The sequence below is a fragment of the Triticum dicoccoides genome, chromosome 2B (genome assembly GCF_002162155.2).
Source record: "Triticum dicoccoides isolate Atlit2015 ecotype Zavitan chromosome 2B, WEW_v2.0, whole genome shotgun sequence".
Lineage (NCBI taxonomy): Eukaryota > Viridiplantae > Streptophyta > Magnoliopsida > Poales > Poaceae > Triticum > Triticum dicoccoides.
The window spans coordinates 75,370,392-75,385,214 of NC_041383.1; positions in this window are offsets into that span (position 1 = coordinate 75,370,392).

A 14,823-nucleotide genomic window follows, 5' to 3' on the forward strand; every position below is an offset into this window, starting at 1 on the left:
TTAAGAAAATGTGGAACCATTTCACAACTCACGCTGCCTGGAACACCTCAGCGTAACGGTGTGTCCGAACGTCATAATCACACTCTATTGGATATGGTGCGATCTATGATGTCCCTTACCGATTTACCGCTATCATTTTGGGGATACGCTCTAGAGACAGCCACATTCACTTTAAATAGGGCACCGTCTAAATCCATTGAGACGACACCGTATGAATTTTGGTTTGGGAAGAAGCCTAAGTTGTCGTTTCTAAAAGTTTGGCGATGCGATGCTTATGTCAAGAAACTTCAACCTGAAAAGCTCGAACCCAAGTCGGAAAAATGCGTCTTCATAGGATACCCTAAGGAAACCATTGGGTATACCTTCTACTTAAGATCGAGGGCAATATCTTTGTTGCCAAGAACGGATCCTTTCTGGAAAAAGAGTTGCTCTCGAAAGAAGTAAGTGGGAGGAAAGTAGAACTCGATGAAGTCCTACCTCTTGAACCGGAAAGTAGTGCAGCTCAGGAAAATGTTCCTGTGGTGCCTACACCGACTAGAGAGGAAATTAATGATGATGATCAAGGTACTTCAGATCAAGTTACTACTGAACTTCACAGGTCCACAACGACACGTTCCACACCAGAGTGGTATGGCAACCCTGTCCTGGAAATAATGTTGTTAGATAACGGTGAACCTTCAAACTATGAAGAAGCGATGGCGGGCCCAGATTCCAACAAATGGCTTGAAGCCATGCAATCCGAGATAGAATCCATGTATGAAAACAAAGTATGGACTTTGACAGACTTGCCCGATGATCGGTGAGCGATAGAAAACAAATGGATCTTTAAGAAGAAGACGGACGCGGATGGTAATGTTACCATCTATAAAGCTCGACTTGTCGCTAAGGGTTATCGACAAGTTCAAGGGGTTGACTACGATGAGACTTTCTCTCCCGTAGCAAAGCTAAAATCCGTCTGAATCATGTTAGCAATTGCCGCATACTATGATTATGAGATATGGCAGATGGACGTCAAAACGGCATTCCTTAACAGCCATCTTAAGGAAGAACTGTATATGATGCAGCCAGAGGGTTTTAGCGTTCCTAAGAATGCTAAAAAAGTATGCAAGCTCCAGCGATCCATTTATGGGCTGGTGCAAGCATCTCGGAGTTGGAACATTCGCTTTGATGAGATAATCAAAGCGTTTGGGTTTATGCAGACTTATGGAGAAGCCTGCGTTTACAAGAAAGTGAGTGGGAGCTCTGTAGCATTTCTCATATTATATGTAGATGACATACTTCTGATGGGAAATGATATAGAACTTTTGGACCGCATTAAGGCCTACTTGAATAAGTGTTTTTCAATGAAGGACCTTGGAGAAGCTTCTTACATATTAGGCATCAAGATCTATAGGGATATATCGAGACGCCTCATAGGTCTTTCACAAAGCACATACCTTGATAAGATATTGAAGAAGTTCAAACTGGATCAGTCCAAGAAAGGGTTCTTGCCTGTATTACAAGGTGTGACATTGAGCTCGGCTCAATGCCCGACCACGGCAAAAGATAAAGAAGAGATGAGTGTCATCCCCTATGCCTCAGCCATAGGATCTATTATGTATGCCATGCTGTGTACCAGACCTGATGTAAACCTTGCCGTAAGTTTGGTAGGAACGTACCAAAGTAATCCCGGCAAGGAACACTGGACAGCGGTCAAGAATATCCTGAAGTACCTAAAAAGGACAAAGGACATGTTTCTTGTTTATGGAGGTGACGAAGAGCTCGTCGTAAAGGGTTACATCAATGCTAGCTTCAACACAGATCTGGATGACTCTAAGTCACAAACCGGATACGTGTATATGTTGAATCGTGGAGCAGTAAGCTGGTGCAGTTGCAAGAAGAGCGTCGTGGCGGGATCTACATGTGAAGCAGAGTACATGGCAGCCTCAGAGGCAGAACATGAAGCAATATGGATGAAGGAGTTCATCACCGACCTAGGAGTCATACCCAATGCGTCGGGGCCAATCACTCTCTTCTGTGACAACACTGGAGCCATTGCCCTTGCCAAGGAGCCCAGGTTTCACAAGAAGACGAGGCACATCAAGCGTCGTTTCAACTCCATCCGTGAAAATGTTCAAGATGGAGACATAGATATTTGCAAAGTACATACAGATCTGAATGTCGCAGATCCGTTGACTAAACCTCTTCCACGAGCAAAACATGATCAACACCAGAACTCTATGGGTGTTCGATTCATCACAATGTAACTAGATTATTGACTCTAGTGCAAGTGGGAGACTGTTGGAAATATGCCCTAGAGGCAATAATAAAAGGATTATTATTATATTTCCTTATAAATGATAATTGTCTTTTATTCATGCTATAATTGTATTATCCAGAAATCGTAATACACGTGTGAATACATAGACCACAATATGTCCCTAGTAAGCCTCTAGTTGACTAGCTCGTTGATCAACAGATAGTCATGGTTTCCTGACTATGGACATTGGATGTCATTGATAACGGGATCACATCATTAGGAGAATGATGTGATGGACAAGACCCAATCCTAAGCATAGCACAAGATCGTGTAGTTCGTTTTGCTAGAGCTTTTCCAATGTCAAGTATCTTTTTCCTTAGACCATGAGATCGTGTAACTCCCGGATACCGTAAGAGTCCTTTGGGTGTACCAAACGTCACAACGTAACTGGGTGACTATAAAGGTGCACTACAGGTATCTCCAAAAGTGTCTGTTGGGTTGACATAGATCGAGACTGGGATTTGTCACTCCATATGATGGAGAGGTATCAATGGGCCCACTCGGTAGTGCATCATCATAATGAGCTCAAAAGTGACCAAAGTGTCTGGTTACGGGATCATGCATTACGGTACGAGTAAAGTGACTTGCCGGTAACGATATTGAACGAGGTATTAGGATACCGACGATCGAATCTCGGGGAAGTAACATACCGATTGACAAAGGGAATTGTATATGGGGTTGCTTAAATCCTCGACATCATGGTTCATCCGATGAGATCAACGAGGAGAATGTGGGAGCCAACATGGGTATCCAGATCCTGCTGTTGGTTATTGACCGGAGAGCCGTGTCGGTCATGTCTCCATATCTCCCGAACCCGTAGGGTCTACACACTTAAGGTTCAGTGACGCTAGGGTTGTATGAATATGAGTATGCAGCAAACCGAAAGATGTTCCGAGTCCCGGATGAGATCCCGGACGTCATGAGGGGTTCTGTAATGGTCCAGAGTTAAAGAATTATATATAGGAAGTGCTATTTCGTCCATCGGGAGAGTTTCGGGGGTCACCGGTATTATACCGGGACCACCGGAAGGGTCCCGGGGGTCCACCGGGTGGGGCCACCTATCCCGAAGGGCCCCGTGGGCTGAAGTGGGATGGGAACCAGCCCCTACTGGGCTGGTGCACCCCCCCTTGGCCCCTCCTGCGGCTAGGGTTGGAAACCCTAGGGTGGGGGGGGCGCACCACTTGCCTTGGGGGGCACTCCACCTCCTTGGCCGCTGCCCCCCTTGGGAGATTCAATCTCCAAGGCCGGCTCCCCCCTGGGGGCCTATATAAAGGAGGGGGGAGGGAGGGCAGCCGCACCCTGAAGTCTTGGCGCCTCCCTCTCCCTTGCTACACCTCTCCCTCTCGCAGAAGCTCGGCGAAGCTCTGCCGGAACCCTGCTGCATCCACCACCACCCCGTCGTGCTGCTGGATCTTCATCAACCTGTCCTTCCCCCTTGCTGGATCAAGAAGGAGGAGACGTCATACGCTCCTTACGTGTGTTGAACGCGGAGGTGCTATCTGTTCAGCACTTGGTCATCGGTGATTTGGATCACGACGAGTACGACTCCCTCAACCCCGTTCTCTTGAACGCTTCTGCACGCGATCCACAAGGGTATGTAGATGCATCTCTCTCTCTCGTTGCTAGATGAACTCATAGATTGATCTTGGTGAATGTAGGAATTTTTTTATTTTATGCAACATTCCCCTACACGAGCTGTGGCATGGCAGCTCGGCGCCCTCCCTGCCGCAGCACCAAGGCGTGCCCCCCGCTGGCCGCTTGCAATGCGACCAGCACCTCCTCCGACGCTCCTCCCGGTATCGTCGGAAACCCGGACACCAGGATGCCCTGCATCGCCACCTCAGGCACCGCCGCCCGTGGTGCCTCCTCCATAGTCGGCGGCGCTTCCGGCGCCGCCGCCCATGGCGCCTCCTCCAAGACACCGCCGCCTCCGCCACCATCGGCCAATGCGCGCTCGACTACGTCGGCTCGCGGCGGGGTATCGCCCCCACCTCCATGACCTCCCAGTCAAGGACCACCACCTCAGCCCGGCCTCCATGGCCACGCTCCCTCACCGATGATGGCTCAAAGACCGTCGCCGCCACCGCCGTGCCCTCTGGCATCTCGCGTCAGGCCAGTTCCGCGCCGGCTCGCGCCCATGCCGCCGCCGCGTCGGTCCAACACTACAAGAAACCTGTTAATGCATGATGGATTTCCGGTGACAGTATCAGAAACCGCCCAAAGCCCGCCTAAAGCCCTAAACATTTCCTATATATAACCTAAACATAACATCCCAATCTCAGTCCTCCTTCCTCCATCCGCCGCCGCCACATCTCTCCTCTCCTTGTCCCGGTCCTCTGTCTCCACCTCCCTGCCTCCAATCGATGACGGCGGCCCGAGATCCATGGCCACGGCGGCAGCAGTGGCCCGATGGAGGCGGTAGCTAACCTTAGCCGCTGCGGCGCGCCTCTGCTGCACACAACCAAGGACCAGGTCCATGGATCTACAGCAGGGGCCTCACTGCTCCATCTCCCAGGTCATGAAGCTGCCTCATCATCCGGAGATTCGCAGCAAAAAGCGCCAGACGAGGAGAGGACGACGACCTTGACCTGCGGGAGGCCCGAGCTCAAGCTCCCCAGCAGCAACGACGCACCGCACAGGGTCCCTCCCTACTTCTCCCCATTGATTCATCTCTCCTTCATTCCTTCCGTCTCTCCCCCATTCCAATAGACTTTTTTTGCTTTGATTTAGATCAACATGAGCTCTCCCCCTCTCCAGATCCACGCATGGAGACGACCAGGACCCCACGCTCAAGCTCCACGAGCTAGACGAGGTCGACAGCAAGGTCATCTGCCCCACTCACCATGATTCCCCGCAGAACAAGAAGGTCGACCCTCTCGCTCTATTTTCCTTTCTTTCCAAGTGATTGTTGCTGTACTCTTGGATAGTTCTATAGGGGCTCTCAAATTTTCTTGGACTGAACTTGATGCAAAAAACGTGGCCACTTTGTTTCCTGATACTCGCAGGTTACAGCCATCGATAGACTAGCATCGCTCGCTATTTCTTTTTCTTCTCTCACTGTGTGAGCACTAGCGGTGTAGAACTTGTGAGATCTGCTACTTAGTTAAGCAACTACTAGTTTAATAAGTAAATTTCCATGAGATGCTCCTGTTGGTTCCTTCGATTTTTCTTGTTTATGGAGGGAAAGTAATTCATTCATCTCACTGATTCGATTGGCCAAGAGTAGATTGTTTGTTAACTAGGCCTGCTATTACACTGCTTCTCTGTTATATAATATGTGCAAACTTTCTATTTGTTATGTGGTGAAAATATCCATCATATTGATTTCCACACAATCAAGTTGATAAAAATTGTGCCACATGAATTTTCATGCTATTGTACCAAGATGAGGGTGGTGCTTGTTGCCATGGAATGCTTAGTTTGATCCCATTTGTTATCAGCAAATAAATATATGTGTTGTATTTTTGTACGTTTTGTTATGAAAGACAAGTCCCTTTGGAAGAAAAAGACTACTTGGAAGGAAAAGGGGAAGCCAAAATAGCTGACAACTATGTATTCTCGGTTATTGGTAAAATCTAAATCTGGTACAACTCATGCTTGATTGTTACTGGGTTATTGTCAAGCTGCTTATACAATCGATGATACTATTTTTTATATGCATAACTAGAAGTAGTTGCCATCCTTGTACTTCATCCGCTTATATAATTGATGATGCACATACAAGTAGGCTCCTGATCTTTGCTCAGTTTAATATATATCACAATTTGATGATGAATTCCTTGTTTCCAGTACATGTCACCAAGTTCAGGATATTATGTAGTAAATGCCTCCATCTGACAAGATGTAAAAATAAACCTTTTCCGGCCTTTTACTCTGTTTTATTTGTTTATAATGGAAACTAGTGTAGAGTTGGATACTATAGTTCTTGAAGATTTGCCCTCTTAAGTCCTCTTAAAATAGTTTGGCCATAGTTTGTACCTACACGTGCCTTGAGCATCCTCATTTTGCCCAGCTGATATATATTTGTTATTATCTAGATTTGTTCTCATGGTGGTTAACTTGGTTTTTAATGCCATTGTTTAATGGAGGTCATTGGTATATATTGTTTATGCAAGCATATATATACACAGAAAGCGGAGGCTCCTTTTTCAGAACGGTTCCAAGAAAATTCAAAGTGATGTAATATTGATGTTTGTAAATCACAACGTCCACCACTGAATGTCTCTGCACATTTGTAGGCCTTGATTTGATATAAAACAGTCCAATTTATCTTCTTGCTTTTGTCTTGGATTTCACTATGACTCTCTTTCTCTGATTTCTTGTTACGCGGCATGCTGCCCCATAGGTGTAGATGCTGAAAAATTCCTACTGTATGTGTTCCTTTCACATGATTGCTGAGGTGTTTGATAAAAAATATGGCCTTATGCAATTCCATCAAAATAGCTTAGAAATTGCTACTCCATGGTGTACATGTAAGTCCCCAGAGATCCCATGTCATACTTAATTAATTGTGTGCATGAAGTATTATAGCTTGCATAAACTAAGGTGACTTTTTACTATTATGTATATGCGTGTTCAAGCTTGCATACACTAATTAAGATCACAAGAAACATAGACATGCTTCTGAGTTGATCCGAAGATATTAAATATGAAATTATTGGAGGGTATGTGGTAGGATTTTATAGTTAAGTAGTGCCTTCTATTTCATGGTGATACATTTTTGGTTCTCCTAATCTGAGAATGCAATCTGTACAAGATGAACCAATGAAGAAAAGAAACTTCAGACTTCCGCTTGTACCTTAATAACCTTGCTTTGCTTTAGAGGGGCCATCAACGTTTGTTTCTGTGGTCTGATTTGGCTTGTACCTTGATAATTGTGGAGTGATTTTTAAGCCATGTATATAGACTAAATTTGTAGTTCTCGTGCAAGCTATCATCTTGTATACATGTATACTGGTTCATTTCATTATTGTTTCCTGTTATAAATAATAGTACTATGATGGTCAAGTTGACAGCAAGTATTGTTACTATAAAGATTTAAGAATCTTGGAGATGTAATTCTTTTCCATCTCTGCTGTAGTTCTCTTTTTTGTACTATCTATTCGTATCTACAAATATCTAATATTCTTGTAAATATGCTAGGTAACGAGCTACTTGGTGTTGCCTATCACAATCAACCACGACATGATGGTTGCCACAAAGGGCTGAGGGCAAGAACGTGAACAAGTCACAATAGTTTATATGTTTTGTTGATGTAAAATGGATTGTACTGGTTCCTAACCTTGACGTGTGATATATTTTGTTAATCTGTGTTGTAAGTTACCATTTCATAGAGGGTTTTGGAGGAATTTATAAACTACTACATTGATACATACAGATGGTTGTATACTGGATGAACTGTGTACTGTTTGACACTTTGCAAATTCTTCCTCTTGGGTCAAAACTGGAATTAGGATTTGTGTGATGCATTATTCCAAAGGCATACTGGGTCAAAATTAAGCCAAAATAAATGGGCTAATAGGCTTGATTTAATTTACATAATCCATGACGAATTTTATGACAGAGAATAGTATCCACGTAGGCAGCCATGTGGCAATTGAAAATCCTATGTGGCATCAGTCCAAGACGGTCTGCTCCCTCACAATGGTTTGGGCCTGGGCAGGCTTGGGGAAGATCTATGACGGTCAGGAACCGTCAAGGAAGGTACAATCTCAAATTATGACGCGATATACATGACAGATTTCATATCCGTCATGTCTGGACACCCATGACAGTTTTTCACTTATGCATGACGGATTAGATCCGTCATGTATTAACAGATTTCTTGTAATGCAAGCCTGGACCGACGCTGCCTCTAGCTCCGCCTCGGCCCGGTTCCTGTCTCGCCTGGCCAAGGCTTCGGCATCGCTCGGGTCCAGGCCGAGGTCCGAGTCGCCCCGTCCCTCCTCCTCGGCCAGGCCGGCGAGGTCGTAACATCTCCTGCGGAACGCGCCCCCCTCGGCAGCCGCGGCCTCCGCCGCCGCCCTCGCCAGCGCGATTGGCGACCTAAAGAAGAAGGCAGAATAAGCAAACAAGAGACAAGACTAGCTCAAGAAATCCAGGACAAAGCAGGAAATAAGGCCTACACAGTCACGACCGGGACTAGGGTCGGCTTTCCACACTTCTTCTTGGCCGGCCTCCCAGGCTCGGCCGGGTCCGCCGTGCGCTTCGGGGCCCGGGGTCGCGGCGTGACGCTGTCTTTCCCATGCGGGAGGCTCGGCGCCGCCCCATGCGAGGGCCCGGCTCCGCCCGCCTTGCTGCCTCCCCCGCCAATAACCGGCGTCAGCGTCACCTGCGCCGCAACGTGATCAATGCTACATCTTGAGCTAGCATTGGTTTTGCCCGAAGAGGAGAGGGTGATGCAGCAAGTGTAGCGTAAGTATTTCCCTCATTTTTGAGAACCAAGGTATCAATCCAGTAGGAGGCTCCTCAAAAGTCCCACGCACCTACACAAAACAAACTGAGAACTCGCAACCAACGCAATAAAGGGGTTCTCAATACCTTCACGGCCACTTGCAAAAGTGAGATCTAATAGAGATAGTATGATATTTTTGGTATTTTATAATATACATGCAAAAAGTAAAGATGCAAATAAAAGTAGATTGAAAGCAAATATGATAAGAGATAGACCCGGGGGCCATAGGTTTCACTAGAGGCTTCTCTCGAGATAGCATAAGTATTACGATGGGTGAACAAATTACTGTCGAGCAATTGATAGAAAAGCGCATAGTTATGAGATTATCTAGGCATGATCATGTATATAGGCATCATGTCCATAACAAGTAGACCGACTCCTGCCTGCATCTACTACTATTACTCCACACATCAACCGACTCCTGCCTGCATCTAGAGTATTAAGTTCATAAGAACAGAGTAACACATTAAGCAAGATGACATGATGTAGAGGGATAAACTCATGCAATATGATATAAACCCCATCTTGTTATCCTCGATGGCAAAAATACAATACGTGTCTTGCAACCCTTTCTGTCACTAGGTAAGAACACCGCAAGATTGAACCCAAAGTTAAGCACTTCTCCCATGGCAAGAAAGACCAATCTAGTAGGCCAAACCAAACTGATAATTCGAAGAGACTTGCAAAGATAACTCAATCATACATAAAAGAATTCAGAGAAGATTCAAATATTATTCATAGATAAACTTGATCATAAACCCACAATTCATCGGATCTCGACAAACACACCACAAAAAGAGATTACATCGAATAGATCTCCACAAGAGAGGGGGAGAACATTGTATTAAGATCCAAGAAGAGAGAAGAAGCCATATAGCTAATAACTATGGACCCATAGGTCTGTGGTAAAATACTCACAACTCATCGGAGGGGCAAGGGTGTTGATGTAGAGGCCCTCCATGATCGATTCCCCCTCTGGCAGAGTGCCGGCGAAGGCTCCAAGATGGGATCTCGCGCATACAAGAGGTTACGGTGGTGGAAATTGTGTTTCGTGGTGCTCCTGGATGTTTTCGAGGTCCGTAGGTATATATAGGAGGAAGAAGTACATCGGTGGACGCCCGAGGGGCCCACGAGACAGGGGTGCGCGCCCCACAGGGGGGGCTATGTCGTGGGGTCCTCGGGAGCTTCTTGACTTGCACTCTAAGCTTTCCGGATCACGTTCGTTCCAAAAATCAAGCTCTCAAAGGTTTCATTCCGTTTGGACTCCGTTTGATATTCCTTTTCTTCGAAATACTGAAATAGGCAAAAAACAGCAATACGGGCTGGGCCTCCGGTTAGTAGGTTAGTCCCAAAAATGATATAAATGTGTAAAATAAAGCCCATAAACATCCAAAAGAGGTAATATAATAGCATGGAACAATCAAAAATTATAGATACGTTTTCATTACACAAAATACTCCCATCATGCACAACCCCGATGACGAGCCGAGCAATTGTTTCATACTTTTTAACGCGCTTCAGCTTTTTCAAATCTTACGCAATACAGGAGCATAAGCCATGGACATAACACTATGGTGGTATATGGTGGTGGTTGCCAGGACAAAAAGAGGGAGAAGATAGTCCCACATCAACTAGGCGTACTAAAGGGCTATATGGAGATGCCCATTAATACATATCAATATGAGTGAGTAGTGATTGCCATGCAATGGATGCACTAGAGCTATAATTATATGAAAGCCCAACGAAAGAAACAAAGTGGGTGTGCATCCAACTTGCTTTCTCACAAAGACCTAGGGCATTTTGAGGAAGCCCATCATTGGAATACACAAGCCAAGTTCTACAATGAAAAATTCCCACTTAGTATATGAAAATGACAACATAGGACACTCTCTATCATGAAGATCATGGTGCTACTTTGAAGCACAAGTGTGGAAAAAGAGATAGTAGCATTGTCCCTTCTCTCTTTTTCTCTCATTTTATTATTATTTTTCTCTTTTTTTTCTTTTTCTTTCTTTTTTCTTTTTCTTTTTTTTCTTTTTCTTTTTTTTCTTTGGCCTCTTTTTTTTATTTTTGGCCTTTCTCAATTTTTTCTTTTCTCTTTTTTTCTTTCTTTTTGTAAAGTACGAAGTCTCATCCCGACTTGTGGGGGAATCATAGCGTTCATCATCCTTTCCTCACTAGGACAATGCTCTAATAATGAATATCATCAAACTTTTATGGATTTACAACTCAAGAATTACAACTCAAAGCTAGAATAAGATATGACTCTATATGAATGCCTCCGGCGGTGTACTGGGATATGCAATGAATCAAGAGCGACATGTATGAAAATTATGAAAGTGGCCTTGCCACAAATACGATGTCAACTACATGATCATGCAAAGAGCAATTTGACAATGATGGAACGTGTCATAATAAACGAAACGATGGAAAGTTGCATGGCAATATATCTCGGAATGGCTATGGAAATGCCATAATAGGTAGGTATGGTGGCTGTTTTGAGGAAGGTAAACAAAGGGTTCAATACCGGCGAGAGTTGTGCGGTAATAATAAAGGCTAGCAAAGTAAAAGGGTAAGTGTGCATATGTCCATGGGCTCACATTAGTCAAAAAAGAACTCATATACTTATTGCAAAAGTCTACTTCGCCCTCGAAGCGACGTACTACTACGCATGCCCCAAGAGGGATAGATTGGTAGGAAAAAATTCCATCGCTCGTCGCCGACTGCCACTCATAAGGAAGACAATCAAAAGAGCACCTCATGCAACAAATTTGTCACACAACTTTTACCATACATGCATGCTACGGGACATGCCAACTTCAACAGAAGTATTTCTCAATTTCATAATTACCCACTAGCATGACCCTAAGATTACTACCTTTATGTCTCAAAACAATTATCAAGCATCAAGTTGATCATAGCATCCAATTCTTTTTCTATGATAGTTTTTATTATACCCAACTTGGATGCTCATCATTCTAAGACCAACTTTGTAACCATAGCAAATACCATGCTGTTCTAAAAGACTCTCAAAATAATATAAGTGACGCATGAGAGACTAGCAATTTCTTCAAAATTAAGCCACCACCGTGCTCTAAAAGATATAAGTGAAGCACTAGAGCATAAACTGTCAAGCTCAAAAGATATAAGTGAAGCACATATAGTATTCTAGCAAATTCTAATCAAGTAGGCTTCTCCCAAAAGGTGTGTACAGCAAGGATGATTGTGTTAAACTAAAAAGCAAAGACTAATATAATAAACGACGCTCCAAGCAAAACACGTATCATGTGGCAATATAGCTCCAAGTAAAGTTACCAATAAACAAATACGAAAGAGGGGATGCCTTCCCGGGGCATCCCAAAGCTTAGGCTTTTGGCTATCCTTGAATATCTTGGAGTGCCATGGGAATCACCAAGCTTAGGCTCTTGCCACTCATTATTCCATAGTCCATAAAAGCTTTACCCAAAACTTGAAAACTTCACAACACAAAACTCAACAGGATATCTTATAAGCTCCGTTAGTGAAAGAAAAGAAAACCACCACATAAGGTACTGCCATGAACTCATTATTTATTTATTTTGGTTTATAACCTACTGTATTACAACTTCCTTATGGTTTATAAACTAATTTACTAGCCATAGATGCATTGAAATAAGCAAACAACACACGAAAAACAGAATCTGTCAAAAACAGAACATTCTGTAGCAATCTGTAACTAACGCAAACTTCTGGAACTCTAAAAATCCTACCAAAATAGGACGTACTGGAAAATTTGTTTATTGATCAGAAGCAAAAAGAATCAATCCAAAATCATGTTTCTGTGATTTATTGAACTTTCTCTCGTGAGCGCAAAGTTTCTGTTTTTCAGCAGAATCAAATCAACTATCATCATAGGTTATCCTATAGGTTCTACTTGGCACAAACACTAACTAAAATATAAAAACACATCTAAACAGAGAGTAGATGCAATATTTATTCCTAAACAGGATCCAAAACAAAAAAACATAAAGAAAATTGGGTTGCCTCCCAACTAGCGCTATCGTTTAACACCCTAGCTAGGCATAAAAGCAAGGATAGATCTAACGAGTGCCATCTTTGGCACTAAATTCATAAGTAGAACGCATGATAGATTCATAAGGTAATTTGACTTTCTTTCTTGGAAAGTGCTCCATGCCTTTCTTTAAGGGAAATTGGAATCTAATGTTCCCTTCCTTCATATCAATAATCGCACCAATCATTCTAAGGAAAGGTCTACCAAGAATAATAGGGCAAGAAAGATTGCAATCTATATCAAGAATGATAGAATCTACGGGCACCAAATTTCTATTTGCAACAATAAGGACATCATTGATACTTCCCATTGGCTTTTTAATGGTGGAATCCGCAAGGTGCAAATTTAAAGAGCAATCTTCAAGATCATGGAAACCTAGAATATCACATAAAGTTTTCGGAATTGTGGAAACACTAGCACCCAAATCACACAAAGCAAAACACACATAATCTTTAATTCTAATCTTTATAGTAGGTTCCCACTCATCATTACTTTTTCTAGGTATAGAAACTTCCAAATTAAGTTTTTCATCATAAGATTGCATCAAGGCATCAACAATATGTTTGGTAAAAGCTTTATTTTGACTATAAGCATGAGGAGAATCAACAACGGATTGCAACAAGGAATTACAACCCTTTAAAGAGCAATTATCATAGTCAAATTCCTTGAAATCCGAGATAGTAGGTTCAACGTTATTAGAAGTTGAGGATTCTCCAATCTCACTTTTACCAACTTTAGCATTAAGATCTAAAGACTCCGAATTCTTGGGACGCCTTTTAGGAAAAGTTGATTCCTCATGAGTCCCATAATCATCAAAATTCATATTGCAAAACAAAGATCTAATCAGAGACGCATTAATAACTTTAAGATCCTCATCATTATTTTCACGGAAACTAGAAGAACATGCTTTTATAAAAGCTTTCTTTTTTAGCACGCAATCTAGCAGTTCTTTCCTTACACTCATCAATGGAAATTCTCATTACTTTGAGAGACTCATTGATATCATGCTTACGAGGGGAAGATCTAATTTTAAGAGAATCAACGTCAAGCGAAAGTCTATCAACGTTCCTAGCCAAATCATCAACTTTGAGCAATTTTTCTTCAAGCAAAGCATTAAAATTCTGTTGAGAAATCATAAATTCTTTCACACTTTTCTCAAAATCAGAGGGAATCTTATTAAAATTACCATAAGAATTATTGTAGGAATTTCCATAATTATTAGAGGAATTACTAGGGAACGGTCTAGCATTAAAGTTTCCTCTATAAGCATTGTTTCCAAAACTATTCCTACCAACAAAATTCACATCCATAGATTCATTATTATTCTCAATCAAAGAAGACAAAGGCATATCATTAGGATTAAGAGGAATATTTTTACTAGCAAACATCTTCATAAGTTCATCCATCTTTCCACTCAAAACATGGATTTCTTCTATAGCATGCACCTTTTTACTAGAAGATCTTTCGGTGTGCCATTGAGAATAATTAGCCGTAATATTATCAAGAAATTTTGTAGCATCTCCTAACGTGATTTCCATAAACATGCCTCCCGCGGCCGAATCTAAGAGATTTCTAGAAGCAAAGTTCAAACCGGCATAAAAATTTTGTTTTATCATCCATAAATTCAAACCATGAGTAGGGCAATTGTGAAGCATCAATTTCATTCTTTCCCAAGATTGGGCAACATGCTCATCATCAAGTTGTTTAAAATACATAATATCGTTCCTAAGAGTGATGATCTTAGCGAGGGGGGGAATACTTAGAGATAAAAGCATCTTTGCACTTGTTCCAAGAATCAATACTATTTTTAGGCAAAGACGAAAACCAAACTTTAGCACGATCTCTAAGTGAAAACGGAAATAACTTCAATTTGGCAATATTGCTATCCGTATCTTTCTTCTTTTGAATATCACACAAATCAACAAAATTGTTTAGATGAGTAGCGGCATCTTCACTAGGAAGGCCGGCAAATTGATCTTTCATAACGAGATTCCGCAAAGCAGCATTGATTTCATAAGA